The sequence below is a fragment of the Myotis yumanensis genome, unplaced genomic scaffold (assembly GCF_028538775.1).
Source record: "Myotis yumanensis isolate MYYU_CA2020_CCGP unplaced genomic scaffold, mMyoYum1.0.hap1 SCAF_3, whole genome shotgun sequence".
Taxonomy (NCBI): domain Eukaryota; kingdom Metazoa; phylum Chordata; class Mammalia; order Chiroptera; family Vespertilionidae; genus Myotis; species Myotis yumanensis.
This window is the reverse complement of record NW_027223754.1, coordinates 180757819-180779346: the sequence shown is the minus strand read 5'-3', so window position 1 is coordinate 180779346 and position 21528 is coordinate 180757819. Positions and strand designations below refer to the sequence as shown.

Below are 21528 nucleotides of genomic sequence, written 5' to 3'. Positions count from 1 at the left end.
CATGCAGCTCAGCGTGGGAGCCAGGAGACCTGGGTTCTGTGACCAAGTCTCCTGCATCCCTGTGTGACCTTAAGCCTCCAGCATCCCTGGACCTCAATTTCCTCCAGTGGGTTTGGAGGCAGAATGATAGGCTACGGAACAGTGTCCCCATTCTAAAACTCTATTTCTACCACCCAGTTAAAATTCTCAAAGAAACTTTTTTCAAAACACACCTGAAAGCCTGGGCATTCCAGTTTCTCTCTTTTAACAGAAAAATAGTCAGTGTTTTGATAGCTAGTATAAATATGCCACTTTTCAATTTTAGAATATTTGTGTGTGTGTGTATATATATATATATATATATATACACATATATATATTATATCATTTACTTCTGTGAGCAGTTTTGTGAGTTATGTTGTCACTATTTTTTTGACAAGTTAGGAAAGAAAAAAGAATGAAGGAGAAAAGAAGATGAAGTAAGTTGCCTAAGGTCAGAATGAAGGTGCTACAACACAGAGTTATTTGGCCCTAACCCTTCATTTAGAATTGCAACTTTTCAGTATAAGCCCACAACTAAAGGCCAATTACTACATAGAAAATAGAAACACGCAGCTAATATGGGGGGGGGGGGGGGACACCCTCTGAGACAAGATTATAAATGTCTCCCATGAACTCAAATAATATATATCACATTATCACCTAGGGTCCCCCCCCCCCCCCGTGCCCCCCGCTCCACCACCATTTAATTCACCATTCTTCAGAGAAGTCAGTCCAAAATAAATTTGTCTGCAGCGGTAAATCTCCTAAAACAAATATTAAACACAGCTACTGGGAGGCTTGTAGCATGTTATCAAAATAATGAAATATAAATACTCGATTTATATACCACATGCCTATTAACAAAGAAAAAAATATACACATCATTCCCTAGGCCTGAACTAAACTTTATATTTCCATTACTCAAGAAAAAGAACAAAACAACAAGTAGACTCTCAGGAGAGTTCAAGTATAAAGGTCATGGTAGGTGCTGTCGGCACTCAGCGGTGCCATCAGAAACCTTATTCCAAACTGCAGAATGACTAACATGAACATAACCCAAAAGCAGATCCTGTTTTTTCCAGAGATTATAACTTGTATGACTAGTGTCATTCCAGTTGAGAAATGATAAAGTTTGAACTTCATCTAAATGTATATGACATTAAAAAAAATCATAAACCCATCAACCAAAAAAACTGCAACTCTAGCTGCAGCACTTTCTGCTCTGTGTTTCACCAAAGCAAGGAATGAACAACTAACATCTATTTGATTATTGCAGTTACAAAATGTGTTCATATGACTGACATATTCCACTCTTGCTAAAAACCTAGGAGCGAGATCCAAGTGTATAAACAAGGAAAGGGCAAGTCAGAGAAATTCCGTGACCTGAGTATAGAAACCCAGGTCAGAGCTTTAGATCCTCGACCTGCCATGCTATTTCCAAAGTGACAATACAAAACTGGGCGGGGTGTGTTATGGGGCTGGTGGGTACATATAGTTAAGCCACTAAGAATGAGGAAAAGTCTTTATAAGGATAATATTTGGAATTTTCCTAGAAAGCCAATTTTTTTTTTAAATTTTGAAAGCCAGTATTTATTAAGGCCAATATTTATCCAACATGCAATAAGAGCTAACTTAGGGATTTAAAGTACAAAAAATCAGAAAGAAAGTATGTAGGAACAGAGGGAGGATAAATGTCCTCACTTAGCTAACGGATGGATTGTGGCAGCAGCAGGCAATTGCACAGAGTAAAGAGTGAGATTTCAAAAGTTAAAAAGGAAATATGTCATTGAAATTTAGACAGAAATATTAAGATAAAGAAAACTGTTAGAATCTATTAAAATTGCCAGGATTCCATGGTACATTGAAAGGTTTATCTCTGCTAACTCACTGCATTAGTATGGATGTAACAAAAATTATTTACAGAGCCTAATCCAACTTAATTCAAATTAAAAAAAAAAAAAGATGCCTTGCCCAAACTAATCCAAGCCTTATCTTTAGTATTAATTTGAATTTCCCCCTTTAGTCAAGTCACTAGGGAAAAAGTGTTGTATTTCATAACCCTCCTCAAAAAATGCAAATTCCTTAAGTAGTATGAGTTTTCAAATTATCTGCAGTAAGATGAAACAGTACTCAACTATTTTCTTGTTATCCAGCATCCTTGTTGCATCCTCTCTTGTTTATATCAACCCTCCTAATATTATTCCTGGCAGTGGAACATTCCAAGGAACTTTGGGGCTACCACAATGAACAAGGCGGTATCTGAGCTCCACGGCAAAATGGAAATCATATGACCTGGAGGTTAGTCACTTTACTTTTAAATAAATCTCCAAAATCATGGTCTTTTCAATTTTATTACTGTTGACATTAGTCATGAAACTATGTGCATATATGTGTGTATATAACAGTATGTTTCTTACTGTTTATCTATGAAAATGACCTATTTGCAAGCAACCACGCCAGTCTACAAGTGGCCAGACTGGTCTTGACAAGACAACAAATAAACTCAAATGAAGAAACTTCCTGAAATAAATTTTATTATTATGAAAATTGGAGTGACCTTTGACCTAGAATACTAAACAGAAAAAAAAAATCTACATTTAAGATACTTAAAACTCTGGAAATACTTAATAATCTGAAAACGTAACCTGAAAAACTAAAAAGACAACAAAATTATTTTTCCATGTCAACAAGTTAGCTCAGAATTATTGGTTTTGAAAGACTGTGCATTTTTCATAATTTAGAAAGCGCAGGCCCACCAATCTAAAAATGGACAACATTAAAAATAAAAATAAAAAATGGACACAGTTTTACATGTCAGTTATAACACAGGAACACAACAAGATAAAATCTATTGTGATGAAAGAAGGTATAACTATAATGTAACGTATTTTAAATCTATTTTAAACCTTTACAGACAAATAAGTGGTCCTCCAAGGAACTGAACTTAAGAAGCAACAAACTCCTCTCCCTGATGCTACTGTTGCTTAAAACCCTTTTGGAGCAACTGTTCTGTAATCCTCCCATTTATGATTGACCTGAGAAAACAGACCGGCCAGTGGAGTTCCACAGTGTGTGCTACTCTCCGCTCCCACTTCCCCTTTGACTACCTGCCTATTTTAAACCAGGCTTGGCTCAAATACATCTTTTGACTATTTTGAAATATAAAGCCTTTCTTCAGGGTTAGCAAATTTTCCCACTGAAGTTATCAAAAAGAGGATGCCTCAGGCTCTATGGCAGCTGCAAAGTAGGCAGTGAAAGACCTTGAAAGTGATTACTCTGAATTACATTAAAACCTCTTCCTATAAAAAAAAGGTTATTTTTTTAAAAATTGAATGACTTTCTAGTCATCTGACTTAAAATGTATCTTAATCAATAAAAATTATAAACAAAACATTTTCCAGCATTTTATTTTCCCCAGACATATACACTGCGAGACAATGAGTGTTTTGTTTTGTTTTGTTTTGTTTTTAATTGGGGGGAAAAATAACCAATATTAACAGGAGGATACTTTTGTACAGAGGAACTATTTAAATTGGCAATAAAAGTTGGACAAAGTGATCAACTTTGTTAAGCCTACTGGGAGGAACTATCCAATGGAAGTAGATGGAATACAGCTTGTTAGAACAGAAGTCAATTGGATACTTCTCTTCCCTCTATTTCAGAAAAGCATCCATTTAAGTTTGGACTCTTTTATCTGCCTCTCTAATACTCAATTTATCTCTCTTTCTCTGACAAACTCTTATTACTGCAGACAACCAAAATATCTAGGTTTTGGTGAGTGCATATCCTTCCTTATCTGTCCTATTTTGAGGTCTGGCTACTTGGAATTCAATACATTTGGAACTATATTTAGATTTAGAAGTTTTTTTTTTATTTATTGCCTTCCCAATATTCAGACATGACCCCAACAAGTATATGAAGACCAATAGGGAAGTAGAAAATAATATACTGATGTAGGCAGAAAAATATATCAGTCAGATTTTGCATCAAATTTATATTTCTTCCAGATTCCCAATGAATATGGATACTATTAAAAGTGCCATTTTATCTGGATGCATAATAACAAACTTGCTGAAAAGAGAAGATGAAAGATGGTTTAAAATATTATTAAGTGGGTACACTTTACATTTGCAGTGATATCATTTAGCTCAGGGGTGGGGAACGTCTAAAGCCTGGGAAATCATTGGTCTGGCCCTGCTAAGGTATTAGGGATGAGTTAATTAAATGTTTGGCCAAATATGGCAGCTAATTTTTAAGTTGATAATTTTGAATGGCCTGCAAATAATGCTATATCCAAAGGGTTCTAGGCAGAATAAAAAAGATTTCCCAACTCTGATGTATCTGAATCAGATTCACCAATAATCTCTAGTAAAACAGATAAATTTCATAAGACTGGTTGTAAATAAAACAGATTGCTGATAAAAATGTCATTATCTTTTGAGGTAACTTCATATTCTTTTCCACAGTGGCTACAGCAATCTGCATTCCTACCAACAGAGCACCAGGGTTCCCTTTTCTCCACATCCTTGCCAGCCATTCTGACAGGTGTGAGGTGATATCTCATTGTAGTTTTAATTTGCATCTCTCTGATGACTAGTGACATTGAACATCTTTTCATATGTCTATTGGCCATCTGTATGTCCTCTATGGAGAAGTGTCTATTTAGGTCCTCTGCCCATTTTTTAATTGGATTGTTTGTTTTTTGGCTTTTTTTTTTTTGGCATTGAGTTTTATAAGTTTTTTTATAAATTTTGGGTATTAACCCCTTATCAGATGTATCATTGGCAAATATGTTTTCTCATTCAGTGGGTTGTTTTTTCATTTTGTTGATGGTTTCCTTTATCATGCAAAAACTTTTTTAGTTTAATGTATTCCCATTTGTTTATTTTTTCTTTTGTTTCTCTTGACCAAAGAGATCATATATATATATATATACACACATATTGCTATGAAAAATGACCAAGAATTACAAATGGAACTCCCTTTTGACCCAACAATTCCACTTCTGGGAATATATCCTAAGAAACACAAAATACTAATTTAAAAAGAATATATACACCTCTTTGTTCATTGCAGCATTATTTACAATATCCAAGATTTGGGAGCAGCCCAAGTGCCCATTAGTAGATGAGTACATACAAAAGTTGTAGTACATTTACACAGTGGAATAAGACTCAGCCATAAAAAAGGAATCTTACCTTTTGCAAAAGCATGGATGGGCCTAGAGAACATTATGGTAAACTAAATAAGAAAGACAAGTATGATTTCCCTTATATGTGGAATCTAATGAACTAAATAAACTAACAAATAAAATAGAAGCAGACTCATAGAGACAAAGAACAGATTGTCAGCTGTCTAAGGGATAGGTAGTTGGTGAGCTGGGTGAAAAAGATGAAGGGATTAAGCAAAAAAAACAAACAAACAACAACAACAACAAAAAAGAAAAACAAAACACTCCATAGACACAGACAATACTATGGTGATTACCAGAATGAAAAGGGGGGTAAGAGAGGTAGAAAAGGGTGAAGGGGGGATAAATGGTGATGCAAGGAGCCTTCACTTGGGGTGGTTGAACACACAATACAATATATAGATGATGTATTATAAAATTATACACCTGAAACCTATATAATTTTATTAACCATTGTCACCCCAATAAATTTTTAAAGTATCATTATCAATAAAATGACTAAATAGTCCTTCAAACTAAGACTACCAATTTTTATATGTTCTAACTCCAAATCTGTTCCTAAATGGTTTTATAAGGAAATAAAAAGTGGTCATGTGTAAAAGCGCTGGATTTGGAGAGCGCTAAATTATTTATAGTTTTCAAAGCAAACTTTCTAAAATGAGTGTACTAGTAGCTAACCAAAAGCCACATGACTTCAAACTATTGAAAAACCACCAGCAATCCTTTGAAAAGACAAGACTTATAATTTCAATGAATACTTTTACTATATTCTGCACTATACTACTAACATTTTCATCATAGCATAACTTTTAAACCAATTATCATATAAAGTTTTAAATAAATTCTTTGTTTTCTTCATAACTGTGACATAGCGGTGTATTTCTAGGCTTTTTTTTCTTTCTCTTCCAAATTAGTTTGTTTTTAAGACAATAAATCTGATATCCTCTTGTGATTAAATAGTGTCATTTCCACTTTGCAAGCAAGATGTCTGAGATAAAAAGATGAAGTGCCAATTCCTTAAGTGAATCAGAGTCACTGTTGACTTTAGAACTCAGAACCTCTCTATCTTAGATTTGGAAGCAATTTGATGCTTATAATTTGATGTTAATTTCTCATATACATAACACAGTTCTTGTTGCTACATGGAACACGGGCTCTTTATAACAAATACCCTACAGATCTTTAATTGGTAGTTAGGAAACATGCTTTTCCTAATCATCGGGTCTCTTTTAAATATTATATTTTTAAATACTCATTTAGGAAAACTAATGAGGTAAGATATGAGAGGGATAAAGAAGGTATGTTGTTTTCAAAATTAAAATTTTCAGGACATCAGTCCAGCAGGCATAAAACAACATAAAACAAATAACTAGATAATCAAACAATAAAATCAGACTAGAAATAATATGAAGGCTCTTTTAGAAACTATTATTGCACATATGCAATAATTACTTCCATCAGGAGTTTTATTATACATTTGTTTTTATGGAATCATAATGCATAAGTGCATGCTATTGTTTAAACACATTCGCCACATACCCCATAACAGAATATGATGACAATATGTATTAAGGATAATACAGAAAATGCATTCTGTATTATGGTTCCATAATACAGCATGCAAATGGTTCTGACTAAGCAGACACAGGAGACGGTCGTTAGTGTGCACGCTGTGAATGTATATTATGAATAATGCATAAAACTTGGCTAAATCCTAATGAGTCCATTGACATCCTATGGGGTCCAAAGGAGGCTCAGATCCCAAAGCATGGCCCTGGCACATTTCTACCCACCAATCATTATAAAAAACAGTACCATGTAAACAAAGGCCATTAAATGACACAAATGCACTCCCATTCTAGGTAACGGTTTTGAAATAAGCGCAAGAATTGGAAGAAACTTTGAAAAGAGAGCTAAAAGTCCATCTTACATCATCTCCCCACTTACAGATTTTCAAAATGATCCCTTGCAATTTAAATGGGACAAAAGCTGCGGTGGAAGGTTTGATGTTGTTTCTTTTCTCTGGTTTTCTTCAGGGAGCTGCTATTACAAGGAAGATCTGAGCAATCCCGAAGAAAAGTGACCACACTCTTCGACCACGGTGGTAGAGAGCTTTCTGCTTTCAAAGAGTAACGTTTACAAAATGAATTGTAGTCGATTAAATAAGGAAATAGATATAATTTGTCTGAAAGCAGTCTTTATGGTAGAAACTCCTTAACATTCTAGTTCTATACAGCTTTTTAAAGAATAAAAAAAAAAAAAATGCCGTGAGCATGCTACTTGCAGCCATTTAAAAATATTCATCTTTTTCTAATAGCCATTAAAAAACGAGTCCTTGAAAGGAGAAACCCCTCCATGGGTCTGACCCCAAGATGAACACCTATAGGAACACGTTCAACGTGTTCACTGAGCCAGAAATGCAGAGCTGAGCAAGCTGTGCCCGAGATGCACAGATTAAGTATGTAGCGACGCTTGTGCACCCAAGCCTCTGCTTGGAGCGGGGCTGGGAAAGCCAGGACCACTGCTCCGTCCTGGCGCTCCCAGGGGCGGGTGGGAAATGGGCATTCTGAGAACGCATCCCCAGAGTACCACGAAGAGGCGGACAGGCAAGGGCTGGCCACTTGGGGAAGCAGCAGGCCAAGAAAAACCCTGCACGCTCAGAAAACATGCAAGAGCAAAATGTTGAAGTTCTGGGATGGAGTTCTTGACAATTTGCCCAGTTCCCTGAGGTTTTCCCATCCCTTTACCAGGTCTAACAACTGGGCACAGTCTAGGCAAAAGCCAAAGCTGGAGGCTACCATAGAGTTTAATACCTCCATCACTGAATTCTGAAATGTGAGTCATACACCATCCCATATTTGGGCTAAACTCAGCTCCAGGCTTAGTTGTTCGTGGTAATTTAGCCTACAGGGTGTGAACAGGGGGCTCGCTGGGACGGCCCTTCTGTGAAATCTTATGGCCATATTTTCCCATCTCTCACTACCAGCACAGCCAGACATTCTAACTCTAAACATTTATGAAAAACAACCCTTCATACGTTTCTATTTAAAGTACAAATACTCCTGGGTATAGTTAAGTAAGAACATTTATGATAAATTTGCATGTGCTTTCTTTTGTGAAAAGAACTAGGACAATAGAGGAGCCTAGTGTATTGAGGGCAGGCACTGGTGATTTAAAAATAGGGTGAAAGGTTAAAGATGGGACATGGTGGCAGACCAGCTGTGCTGGCTTTTCCGATTGGAATGACTCTGGCACCATCAGGGGTTCTGTGATGAGGGACTGAGACGTTCAACTGATTCCAAGTTTAAAACTTCCTTGGCACTGTATCATCATATTTGTATTTACCCCTGGGTAGGTGTGCCACAGTGTTGCTAGAGCATGAAGTATGAAAATCATACAAAAAATAAGCTACCTCTTGAAACCACTTCTGCTGTTTGCCATCCCGTTCTAAAATTTGCCTCGTACCAAGTACAATAGAACAAAGTTCGGCTCCTGATACGACAGTTCCATAAAGCTATTCCCCCTTTGAAAATCGTCCTCCACCACAGCTTGGCCCAGCCACACGATAAGCGAGTGACAATTGCTTCCTCCCTGCCGTGTTTCGTCACCCCTCCCAGATGCCACCAAAAGAATCACAGAAAATCTCTCAGCAGCACTTTGCTTCTCAGCGGGAAGCTGCACTGTTTGTGATATCCATTTTGATACAAACCTAAATTAGGCCCCTGGAAATAGGTACTGCATAAGAAGCAGCATTTTGTGTCACCAAATTATTATTACAGGTTACTGTTAACCCTTGGAAGATAGAGGTGAGCTCTGCAGCTCCCCACTGAGTGACTATTTGTCATGAAATCATAGGTCCCACCTCAAAAGATGTTTCAGGTGAGCATGCACTGAGGCCAGCTATCTGGTTGACCTATAGGGTTCTGATCGCTGGTTTAAGTGGGGAAGCTAAGGGCAAGGCCAGTTAAACAAAAGGACCAGCACAGCATGAGGAGCCAGCAGTCAGCACACGTTTAACAGCTGACAGAGATGTAGGGAAACGAGACGGATCAGGACATGTTACTATCAGACAGATTTAAATCGCTCCTTTTTCAAAAGCTTTTTGCAAAGACAGGTAGAGGGGCAAAATTCAGAGCAGCACCTTTTTTAAAAGGTCACTTGTGATAAAACTATTAACTAGTGATGTTGAAATAATAAACTAGAATATTGAGTTTATTGATTTTTTAAGTATTTCTTCATATAGTTTAAATGGGAAATAAATTTTGTTGTTGAACTTTCCTGATCAAACACTTAAACTTCTGGTCCATAATTGAGATTCAGAATTCTGTATTATAATTATGGCACCAGTTCTTAAAATATTTATTATTATTATTTTATTTTGTAATATTTGATTCACTCTTGTTCTTCTTCCTTTATTACCACATTAAAATAAGCAGCAATCATAATGCTAATAATTATAAACATAACTGAATTTAAGATTCTAAATCTAAAACCACTTTCTATTAACCTATGTTAGTAAAGAAAACACATAGAACATGTATGACATCTCATCTTTCAGCTCAACTTGGGTCATTTTTACATTAAAAGTTGCATGAGAGTCATCATGAAATGTCTTACAATATACATACAATAATATCTCATGTAATAATAACTTGGCTTTTCCTTCTTCCTCATGTATTTTTATTCTGTGTTTTGGTAGAAAATTATCATATGTGCCTGGCTTATCTCATTAAAATAAACAGACATGACTGAGTTCATCTCTCTTGAGTCACAGTAAACACAATGCAAAATGTATTTTCTCAAATTGGAATAACACATTTATTGAATAAATAACTGCATAATTAAAGCTTTTTTAAAGTGAGTATCGTAGGTTTGTGAGGAAGAGCCACAGACTTATTCTGCAACTGGTATCATGGAGAATGAAGCAGCCGATAAGAACCAGCAAAGTTTCATAAGGAGTTGAGCAGACTATGGATACCAGCCAAATTTCATAGCTACACGGAGTTTTTATCTGAGTCTCTACATTTGAAGGCAGAATAAATGCTCCTCTCCCCTTTCCTAGATGCACCCCATAAAATGATAGGCTCTTTTGAATGTCTCAGAATGTTGTGCAGGTCTCATTCTAGTCAGCAACAAGATCTTCAGACTGAGAAAATTGCCTACTCAACCACATTTAAGCTGCAGTATAGAACATGTAAACGTGAAAAGTACAAGAATCACACATTTCAGGGGGAGGCCGACAGAGGATCCCAATACAATCTCATTCAAGGAATTCTGACCAGCAATTACTTGGCATCCTCGGGACATCTAGATAGCATCTGAATGCCAGCTACTGAAATTAAATCTCCTAGGTTTCCACGGTCTAAAATAATTCCTCAATTCAAATATTCAACAGCATTACATCTGGTTCTAGTTAAAGCACCTTGCTGTTGACCAGGCACTTTCTTGAGTTCCTGCCGACTCTCTGTCACACTCCGCACGTACCTGTGCAGTCCATTCCCTGGGAAGTTGCTTTGGCCATGGCTTCCGCCTTAAAATATTCCTACGCCCATGCTGATGTTTGTATCTGTTCAGTTCAAATTTAGAGTCATTAGTACTTTTCCGTAGTTACATTTCTTGTTCGGCTGATGTGTCCTTTTGTTTATTTTGAAGTTTTCGATGTAAGACAACCAGGAATACCACCTTCTGAAATTACTACTGTCCTACCACCCTCCGATGGAACATTAGCGGGAAGCAATATTCTCCAAAGCTCTGAAGCATAGACTGCCCTAAATTACATTGCAGTCACTGCCCTGAGCTCACACATTTTTGAATAGCAAGGCTCCCAGGGATCTCTCTGTACTGACTGCATTTACTGCTTTGAAATATTTTTAACCCAGACGCTGAAGTGCCAGCCTTGCAGTTCCTCATGCTAATCCCAGCCTGGGTGGCTGTTCTGAAGGGAAAGCATTCAAAACATTGTAACAGTGCATCAACTTTGACCCTTTTCACTTAAACATGAGACTCTTTAAAAAAAAGTCTGAATTCCAGAGGGAATCACTGAACTTTGACCTGCTTAAAATTAGTTTTGTTTTAGTGCCTTCATGGTGACTCAACAGGCCAATTTTCCAGACACTTAAGACGTTTCTGCCCCTGAAGATTCCAGTTCAAGTCCACAGCTATGTTTGCAGTCGGATCAGAACACTTTGTCCCAGGGTTTCAAGCAACAAATTCCCAGGTCTCCATCTCTTTGCCAGATGTTGGCATTAGTTGGTATTAAGCTGGATCTAAACACACAGACATGCACATGCTCACACACACAATACACACAATCAGAGGACAGGTTCTTTTTTTTCACTCAGAGTCTTTTAGGAAACAAAGTTTTCCACTCAAAATTCAGTCATAAAGAAATGTTTATTAGGATTATATAAACATTACTTGCTAGCCTAACTCCTACAAGAATAAAACTCCCAGCTTTTGGTAAATAGTACTATAATACATTTATAATACAAGCTTTCTGAATCTACTTTTCCTAAAGGGAACAAAAATACTGCTCAGCTTTTATTTTCTAATCTATTACAGATTTTTATGATTTCCACTGAATAAGTACATTGCAAATGAACACTATCACAATAATACACTTTCCTGCAATGGAATTTCAAATATGACATCTGTTGTCAAAAATCCATGACAGTTAATCAGTAATATAAGATTACCTGAGAACTAAAGGTGTCAAACATGTTCAGTTTCAAAACTCTTTTCCCTTTTAGGAAAACAAACTTTTTGTCCAAAATGAAACAGCACCCAATTTCATTACTATAAACTAAGGTGTTTAATAGGAAGGAAATAGTTATTAGTCTGGAATATTCCTGCATAAAACCTATATTTTAAAACTTTTATAATAGTCAAGAACAAAGGCATTCACAAAAAGAAAACCCAATTTAGTTCTATGAAACCAGAGAAAAAGAATATTGACATGTAAGTTAACCAGGATAAAAGAATCAGTATGACACAAATTCGTCTACACAAATTACATACCATGTTAAACAAGAAGCCTTTTTTGTCTGCAAAGAGTGAGCTGTACTGAAAAGTGGTGCAAAAGTATATACCAGATCTTCCTATGCAAACACTGGTTTGCATTTCAATTTATCAATTCTCAGAGCTACCAATGACATTCTTAAAAATCTAGGCATTTGATTCCAACTGCAAAGCTGGAGATCAGAAACTTCAGGGTACAGGGTCACAAAAACTGATCACAGCAAACTTATATTTGAATTGTCAACTCTCTCCTATTAGACAGCACTAATTCCAATCCTAATACTCAGAAAATAAAAACTATTCAACTGAGTCTCTCTGGAAATCATTTCTTGCATTTCCTTCCCATTGGAAAGGGAAAACTCTAGCAAAGATGTTCAAAGTGGAGGTGAATGGCAAACGCTCTGGATATGTACATTACCAGTACGTTTTCATTTTATTCATAAATCATTCAACACATAAACATTGTGTGAGTTGTACTGAATGGACACAGATTTCTCAAATTAAGAAAATATTTGGAATTCAACCCAATTATTTTACATTTCAAGCACATGTAACTATCTGGGTTCTTAACCGGGGGTTAAGAAAATAAGTACTAATCATTTTGAAAACTGGGTCAATAACTTATAGGAAGAGGTCAACTAAAATGAAAATTTCAAATGCTACCAAACAGTGCCTTCTAATAACATGAAAATAAATATAAATTATCCAGGAGTCTAATTGAAATGCACATACTCATAAATCAGACAGTAAGTGGCAGTATTTAAATAAAGTAAAATTTTACAGAGATGGTCCCATAAAGGGCCATTATCTGAAGAATCTGCCAACATTGGATTAGCATTATAGTTACTTAATCCTTTAATTGTTTTAATAATAAAATATGCTACTAATTGTGTAAGGTATTTTGGCCTTGCATTCCAAAAGACATTTGCAATTTTCTTTGTATACGTTGTAAAAACTAATATACAATGTCATTAAAAAGTAACACGACTGGTTTTTAAACAAACATACCATGTCATCCAAATAGTGGCCACCTTAGAACAACCACTGGCTCTGAAGATCAGCCATTCCTGCCTCTGCCTGCTTTTGAAACTGCTTTCTAAGTCTGTAACACACACACACACACACACACACACACACACACACACACATGCATACTTCTAAATATCCTCAACGGTGACAAATTTCATAATTTGAAAGTCAATTTTAGCCATTTTCATCATTTCTGAGAGACATTTATAGCCAAGTCTGGTGAATAGAAAAAGGATGATGAATCTTGGTATGAAATGCGAATAGAAAGTAATGAGATGGATGTTTTTAGTCAGGCTTGCAAATGACTGAAAAGACAATTCTGAGAGGAAGTTTTCCAAAATGTTTTGAACAAGGGCATCATTGGAATCAGAGTTTTGCCTCTCTGGGTAACAATTTTGAAAAAAAAAACACAACATTAATATGAATGCATAAATTATAGTGCAATCATTGTTTTAAAAAAAATCAAGCTCCATACTTTTCACTTATACTCTGCCAATAGGAAAGAGAGCTGATGTACATTTCATTCAGATGGTTATAGGTCTACATTCTGAAGCTCCCACAGGGTGAAACTAACCACCAGTTGGTTTGCAAAATATTATATGTAATATAAACTTAACTGTTATGATCTTTCAAAAAAGTACACTGAAAAACTCTGATTTTCGTAGTCAGATATTTACATCCAACCCTGATCTACAGGCCCCTATAATCTTTTTTCTCCTATATATAGTAAAAACCTGACAAGAGCTCACTGTAGAATTATGCACAAAGACTGCAAATTTAAACAAGGTGTGATCGTGTACTTTTTCACACATTATTGTATCCTGCTGCACCAGTACACTAATGTATGCACAATTCCAAAATAGCTTGGGTTATTACAGCACACTCTTGAAAACTACTAAAATCCCAACAAGAGCACCTTTCAAAGGCTGTTCCTTCATTATTGCAAACTAGTAAAAGGTTGATTTCACTATTTGTACAATACAATACAAAGACTATATAGAGAAAAATGTCTCTGTCATTGCCCCATAATTCTGAGGTCTTATTTCTTATTAGACTCTTTGTAGGTATAAAAGTTGTTTCATCAATATGAATATGACAATGGGACTCAATACTATTTAATCGACTCAATTACGGAACAAGTGTGCTTTTTTCCTCATGCTGCCCTACTTTCTTTTAAGTTGCATTTGAATTATTGATGAAGTTACAATAAAGCATTTCTTTGCTACACATTATTTAGAAGTAGAAAATGATGTTTCATGGTTAATTTTTGGACCCATAGTAATGAAATAAACACACTTGCTGTCCTTTCAAAGAAAGTCAATAACTTAAAAGAATGAATTTTCCTCTTTTTTCCTATTGTCTTGAAAATGTAATGTGCTGAAATCATGAATATAAATACAAAAGTAAAAGGAGAAAATGGTCAGCAAAGTGCACTATAGAAAATACTGTTCCAGGGCTTCCTGGATATTGAAAAGATTTACACTTTGATACATTTAGGTTCTGCTTTTCCTCAAGTATTTTGAGGATTCATTTGGTCATGGAGTAGGATGAGGCCCCCCAAAAATGGTAGAACAAATAGTTTGGGGGACAAGGGCAACGTTTTAGTTAGACTACTCTAATCACTTCCTAACTCATGCCTTGCCATCCCATTCTCCAAACACCCTCAGAGATCTGTTTATGCAAATCTGAATCCTTTCATGACTTGCCATTGCCTTCATGATAAAAACCTAAAGCAGTGAAGGCGAACCTATGATACGCGTGTCAGAGGTTACACGCGAACTCATTTTTTTGGTTGATTTTTCTTTGTTAAATGGCATTTAAATATATAAAATAAATATCAAAAATATAAATCTTTGTTTTACTATGGTTGCAAATATCAAAAAATTTCTATATGTGACACGGCACCAGAGTTAAGTTAGGGTTTTACAAAATCCTGACACGCTGAGCTCAAAAGGTTCGCCATCACTGACCTAAAGCCTTAGCATCACCTTGAAGACCGTACAAAGAAGGCTCCTTCCTCCTCCCCAAGATTCATTCTTCACAACTTTTATGCTTCTTCTTTTTTAAATATATTTTATTGATTTCAGAGAGGACGGGAGAGGGAGAGATAGAAACATCAATGATGAGAAAGAATCATTAGGGGGCTTTCTCCTGCATGCCCCCCAATGGGGATTGAGCCCTCAACCCAAGCATGTGCCCTTGACTGGAATCAAACCTGGACCTTTCAGTCCGCAAGCCAACTCTCTATCCATTGAGCCAAACCAGCTTCTTTTATGTGTCTCAACCACTCCTATCTCCTTTACTTCCTCACTATTTTAAGCATTAACACTTCAGAGCTTTGCACATGGGGTTCTTTACTCCATACTCACCCGTACTTTCTTCACCTACTTAGCCCTTATTATTCCTCACATCCCAGCTCAAATGTCTCCTCCTGATGAAAGCCTCCTGTGAGTTACTGAGTAAGTCATTCTATCTTCTGTCCCCTTCAATCTTGTACTCTTCCTCCACAGGACATATCACTGGTACTATAGGTACAACTTCCTTAATGAACTTACATTCACCCAGTCACCAGTGTAACTGATGTGCTGCCTTCCCTCTGCAAAACATACTATTGGCACTGGCACCCGAATGGCAAAGAGGCTACTGGAGCTCACCCACACTTCCACTCTAGCCACTTCGCTTGTCTGCTTGATCCCAAGTCTGTTTATGTCATTTCTATTTGTTATTGTATTTGGGTAAATTCATTAAATAGTATATAACTAATGAAATATGAGGGCAAAGAAGAAAGCTTTTAGTGACATTAGGTTGCATGCTTTAAAAATAAAGGTAAATTGTTTTTTAAAAACACTAAATTGGGTGTCAAACAACTTAATAAAATTGGGGAAATTAAAAAAAAAAAAACCTAGATAAATGCTGCACTTAGCTTCCTTGCCAAATGCCTTTAAGCCCTCCTGACAATTTTAGTAAATAAAAGGTAAAAATAGAAGCATATATTACTATGGGTTTAACTTCCCAAAAAAGATGGCAAGGACCATTGCTCAGCAGACGCATACTTAAAAGCCCCGATGATCCATTAATTAATTGGCTCGCTGAAAAACACTGATAAGCAATGAAACATAATAAAATACATTATGTTTAAAATCCTAAAACATTTAAGGTAGATATCATTTCTTTAAAATTCTATGTTTTAACGATTAAAAAAAAAATACATAAAACAGTCCTGCTACCAGTCACAATTACACTGGAGAACAGAATGTCTCTCTATTATCACTACTTGTTGGAACGATTAGATGATCAATCCTATCTTTCTTATGCATTGAAAGCTCCATTTGAACAGGGACCAAATCTATGTTGGCTTACCAGTATAACCCCATTACTCAACATTTGTCATATGTGACAAAGAACATACTCACAATAAAAATAGTTTCAATAAGTGAATAATAGTTAAGATTAGTCAAACACAACATTGTTTCTTTTAAATTACTATTAAGATCAATATGCAAATAGTTACAAAGCGATTAAATACAAGCATGGATAGAATCACCTGAAGATTGCAAGGCACAGTTGTTTTTTGTGAGAGACAATATATGTCTTTTACTCAGTGATGGTAAGATCATTTGTACATATATAAAAAGAATCTTAGTTTTTTATTATTTTTCAAAGCACTTTAGCATAACAAGGTTTCTACCTTTTAACTTATAAACTATATTTAAGGCTATGTGATTAAGTTTCCTTAGGAATCCAACTTTGATTGCCATGTCCTTATTTCTATATACTGGTTCCAAATCCCGCTAACTTTTATCTGTTATAAAAAGTAATAATAATGCTACCTGAAATGCATTTATCTCCTTCCTTCCAATAAATTCAAAGCAACAATTGTCTGTGAGCAGGCAATGTTAAAAAAAATGAGAATACAACTAAAATGAATTTTTATTAGCAAAATAAAAGACATGCTAAGGAGGCTAAGCTATCTAAAGTTCAGGCGCAAGATGAATCTGGGATCATTGTTTTAAGCCAGGCTGAGTTTTTCCAGAAAAAGTGCTTATAAACATTTAAAATCCCAAAAGGACATAAAGGAATGCACTACATTTATGCAAGGTTTTGTCTTTTCAAGTTCTCTATTACTGAGACAACACGAATAAAGATATCTTTTAATTATTGCATGTAACTGATTTATAAATTTATGAGTCAGAAAAAATAAGCAACAAGAGAACATTCAAAAGCATTCTGGAATATAAGCCAGGATACGGCTCATAAATTAAGGCCAGATATACAGAAGGGTAATAGTGTCAGTGTGGCCCCAACCTTTTAGTTAATAATGAGGAATTGCTAAATAGGAGGAAATGCTAAGTCATTATGACCCTGGCTAGCGCACATGCACACAAAAAGACAAACACATGCATACATAGACACACAAGCTCCCTCCAGGGTTCTAACAATATTTTAAAGCATCACAATTATAGTCTAAAATCTTACTTATTTTTTAATGCTTGGAGTGGATACTATCTCATTTACATAGTTGCATAGATCAAATTCATAAAATTGTCAAAATTTGTCTCCAATGCACTTTCTTCCCATTTAGTATATAACTGAAGCTCTAGAAATCTAGCTCAGAAGTCTTCAGGGTTGATGGGGGGTTGGGGGGGGGGGGGATGGGGTAAGATCATCCATTGGAATACGGTAAGAAAATATTATAACTTCTCTTTACGTTTCTTATTCTATTGATATGCTTTATTCCTTTTTAAAATTTATCTTTATTGTTGAAAGTATTACAGATGCCCCCTCTTCTTTCCCCATTGACCCCATCTACCCGACCCCAACCCCATTTTTGTGTTTCCTATTAGTAAAGTAATACTTTTTATTGATGGTGACTATACAGATAAAAAAAAAAATAGGAAAGCGTTGACTTAGATGCCCATCTGGGAACCAGAAAAACCTAGACCTACACTGTTGTCTGCATACTGGCCAAGAATTCTTCTACCATCATATGTCTACATCCAATCAGCTGTCTTGCCTCCAATTAAAATGTTCCCTTGGTTTCATTCCATTAAATTATGTTTTCCAAAGCTGGAAGTTCAAAATGATCCACATGGTTTTATCTTCTAACCTAACTACTAAACGATTGTCACAGGGCTCCTCCTATCACAACAGGAAGGAGTTCATGGTCATGCTCTTCTCACTTCTGTTTCATTGTTTTGTTCCATGCTACATTTTCCATATGCTTAAGGAAGTGGGTTATAGATTATATTGCCTAATTTTTAGCTAAATTAACCCTCACTAAGTTAATAAGTTATTTAATATTGTTCCTTGAAAACAAAACAAAATCTAGGGATTTTCAAGTAATATTAATAATGCAAATATAAGTGAACATGGGAAAATGGCAGAACTGTATCTCTTAGACCCACCTTTGTCAGCCATATTTCATGAAAAAAAAATCTATGAAAATTCAAAAAAAAATAGAGGAAGAAAGAGTCTCAGGAAGGTTGTGTTTAGTGGATGCTGTGGAGAGTTACCTAGTGCCATTCATTTCCCCGTTGCCAGGAGTGTTGGCTGCTGAATGCTCACATCTAAGGCCCTTTCTAAGAACTGCTCTCATTCAAAGTTCCACCCCCACCCCAGGAATGGCACACATCCAACACCAATGTGACCTTGCAAAGGTCTGGTCCCCTTCCCTCCCTTCAGGGCATCTCTGAGGAGCCACCCAGTTCCAGAGCTCCCCATGGGTCAGCTGAAGCCTCAGCTGCATCACAGTCACATTCTCCTTCAGCCCATCCTGCTGCTCTCGGCCCCTCACAGGTGTTGTTCCCAAGGCCCTCCCAACCTACCAAACCTACTGCATGCAAATCTACATCAGAGTTGGTCTCCAGGGAACTCGGATATCACTTGTACTATCATTTAGCCTGAACCTTGCTCTAAGTCTTATTGTGCCCTGGATATTAACTAAAGTACAACACATGCACATACATTATCAATATGTATGCATGTGTATATGCACACATGTACACACACATTCTGGATTCTCATGTGCCTTATGCGCTCCAGAAACCAAGCTCTCTATAATTTCAAAAACAAATCACGCTATTTCCCACCTCCTTTCCTTTTAACTCATGTTGTCCTGTCTGCCTGGAATACCCACCTCCTTTTTAGAGCACCACCCCCTGCCCTACTCAGCTTAACCCAGAGCCTTACCAAGGGCATGCTGGTGGGAGCAGTGTGCCCAAGTGAGGCAATAAGAGGGTGCAATATTGAAGAAATTTTAAGAAGCATAATATAACTGACTAAAAGTCGTCAGTGGGCTTCTTATTATCATCTGGCTCCAACAATTCTAAATTATGCCAATAATAAAATGGTCCTTCCCACCAGAGCTGACACCTCCAGGGCCCACACTAGATATGCCACCCACCCACTTTTAGCCTTGACTCAGAAATTCCAGTAAACATTGAGCACTTCTAGTAAAACCTATACGTTTGAACATAGGCCATTATTATTCAGGAACACCAAATAAGTTGTATACAAAGTAAAAGTAATCAATAAATAATATTCTCAATGATAAACAACATTAACATAGTCAAAGTAACCATGTTTTCTGAACTGATTTAACTTTCCCCAAAAAGGGATGAAATTATATTGGGACAATAGGAAAAGGAGTATGTGTGGGATTAGGAAGTAGAGGTAGAGGGTGAGCAGTATAACAAAGCCAACCTGTAGAAAGTCAATTGACAGCTAAGATTTTTTTAAAAATAAGAAATATGAGTAAATATTTTATTTAGATATACAGAGTTGAAAGGAGTAGGAATGGGGTAGGCATGATCAAAAGTAAGACAGGAGCACTACTTTATTCTATAGCTTTGACTTTTATATGCTGTACACACACATTATTTTAATATGTATTTAATCTAATAAAATGCTCAGCTCATACAATTCATTTAGAAAACCTTCCCCAAACTCTCTTCTGTGATCTCAAAATACTCTATCGCTATACCTATCACACTGATATATTATAATTACCAGTTTATGTTACTAACTCCCCTACCAAATCCAGGTTCGTGCAGACAACAACTATGACTTGTTTATATTTGTATCCCCTGGCAGAAAGGATGCTTAAATTCAAATCTGAATTTAATAAATACTAACTGAGCTTCAAGTAGACAAAAGTGGTAATAAGATACAGGGTTCCTGATTTCAAAGAATAACATTTATAACCATAAAATGTCATCACACAGTAGAGATTATTATGTGCCAAGGATTGTTTTAAGTACTTTGTATTCAATCTCCCTTGAATCATCACAACTGCTTTATGAGGTACACATAATTATCCCCATTCTGCAGATGAGGTTACGTAAATTGCCCAACTAGAAAGAGGTAAATGATGACCCAAAATAGGAGTGTAACATTGAACTACATACAGCATCCACATTCCTAGGCACAAATTCACAACATCTCTCAAAAGATAAGGCATGTTCACAACATGTTTATGATATGGCACAATACAGAGTTAAAGCCATAAAAGTGGCTATAGATGCAAATATCATAATATCAGAAGGAGAAGTCTTTGGTCAGTATATTCTGGAAGCATACTGTAGAAAAGTAAATTTTAATTTGGAAATTAAGGGACAGGGAGGGCTTTAGGAAATCTATATGAAGGGATAATATATAAAGGAAGACATAGAAATATGAAGGCAGATACACACATGTAGACAGGAGGCACTAGATATAGTGTGTCAAGTCTCTCTGCCTGAACACACAGGGGCTAAAACAGGTACAGACCCAGCCAGCAGAGTCCCTGAGAGAGCTAAGGACTTAGGCATCTCTTTTCTGAACCTATGGACATGGAAACAATAGGTAATTATCACATTTAGGAATGTCCCATTAGGTTGGTGGAGTAAGAATTTGGGGGTAGGAGTGTTGTTACAAATCACATGAAACTGGATGATTTTCCCTCCATGCTTGTTTCAGAAACCCTATTGTCTGCATCTCCAACACCACTTATAGTCCAAAGTCCAAGCCGCCATCTGCCTCTTGCCTGATCTCTGCAATCGCCTCCTTATTAGCTTGCCCAAATTCATCCCTGCCTCTCTTAAATCTGATCCACATGCTAGAGCCACAAGTTTTATTCGTTTAAAACTATTCAGTGGGTTTCTTATCACCCTTATTGTGACGATTCAACTCTCCAATGTGGCCCATGAGGCTTAATGATCTGATCCCAACCCAACTCTACAGCCTAATCTGTATCCATTTTCCAGTCACTCTGTTCCTTGAACATGCTATTT

At 36.3% G+C, this 21528-nt stretch overlaps 1 protein-coding gene and 1 long non-coding RNA gene across 4 annotated transcripts in view; one reads left to right on the top strand and one right to left on the bottom strand.

Moving 5' to 3' along the window:
• The window catches only part of SOX5 (SRY-box transcription factor 5), a 972837-nt gene that overhangs the window by 938849 nt on the left and 12460 nt on the right, over positions 1 to 21528 (bottom strand). The window contains exon 1 of one of the 3 annotated variants that reach the window (XM_070410553.1): positions 10697 to 10927. The exons of the other annotated variants lie outside the window; for them this stretch is intronic. The gene's annotated coding sequence lies outside the window, so the exon portion shown is untranslated. Of the gene's footprint in view, positions 1 to 10696; positions 10928 to 21528 lie in introns of those variants that run through there. 3 annotated transcript variants of the gene reach the window in all.
• On the top strand, positions 2202 to 7326 carry LOC139005616 (uncharacterized). The gene is made up of 3 exons (XR_011470687.1): positions 2202 to 2319; positions 4488 to 4566; positions 7249 to 7326. It is a non-coding gene; the product is annotated as an uncharacterized lncRNA (long non-coding RNA).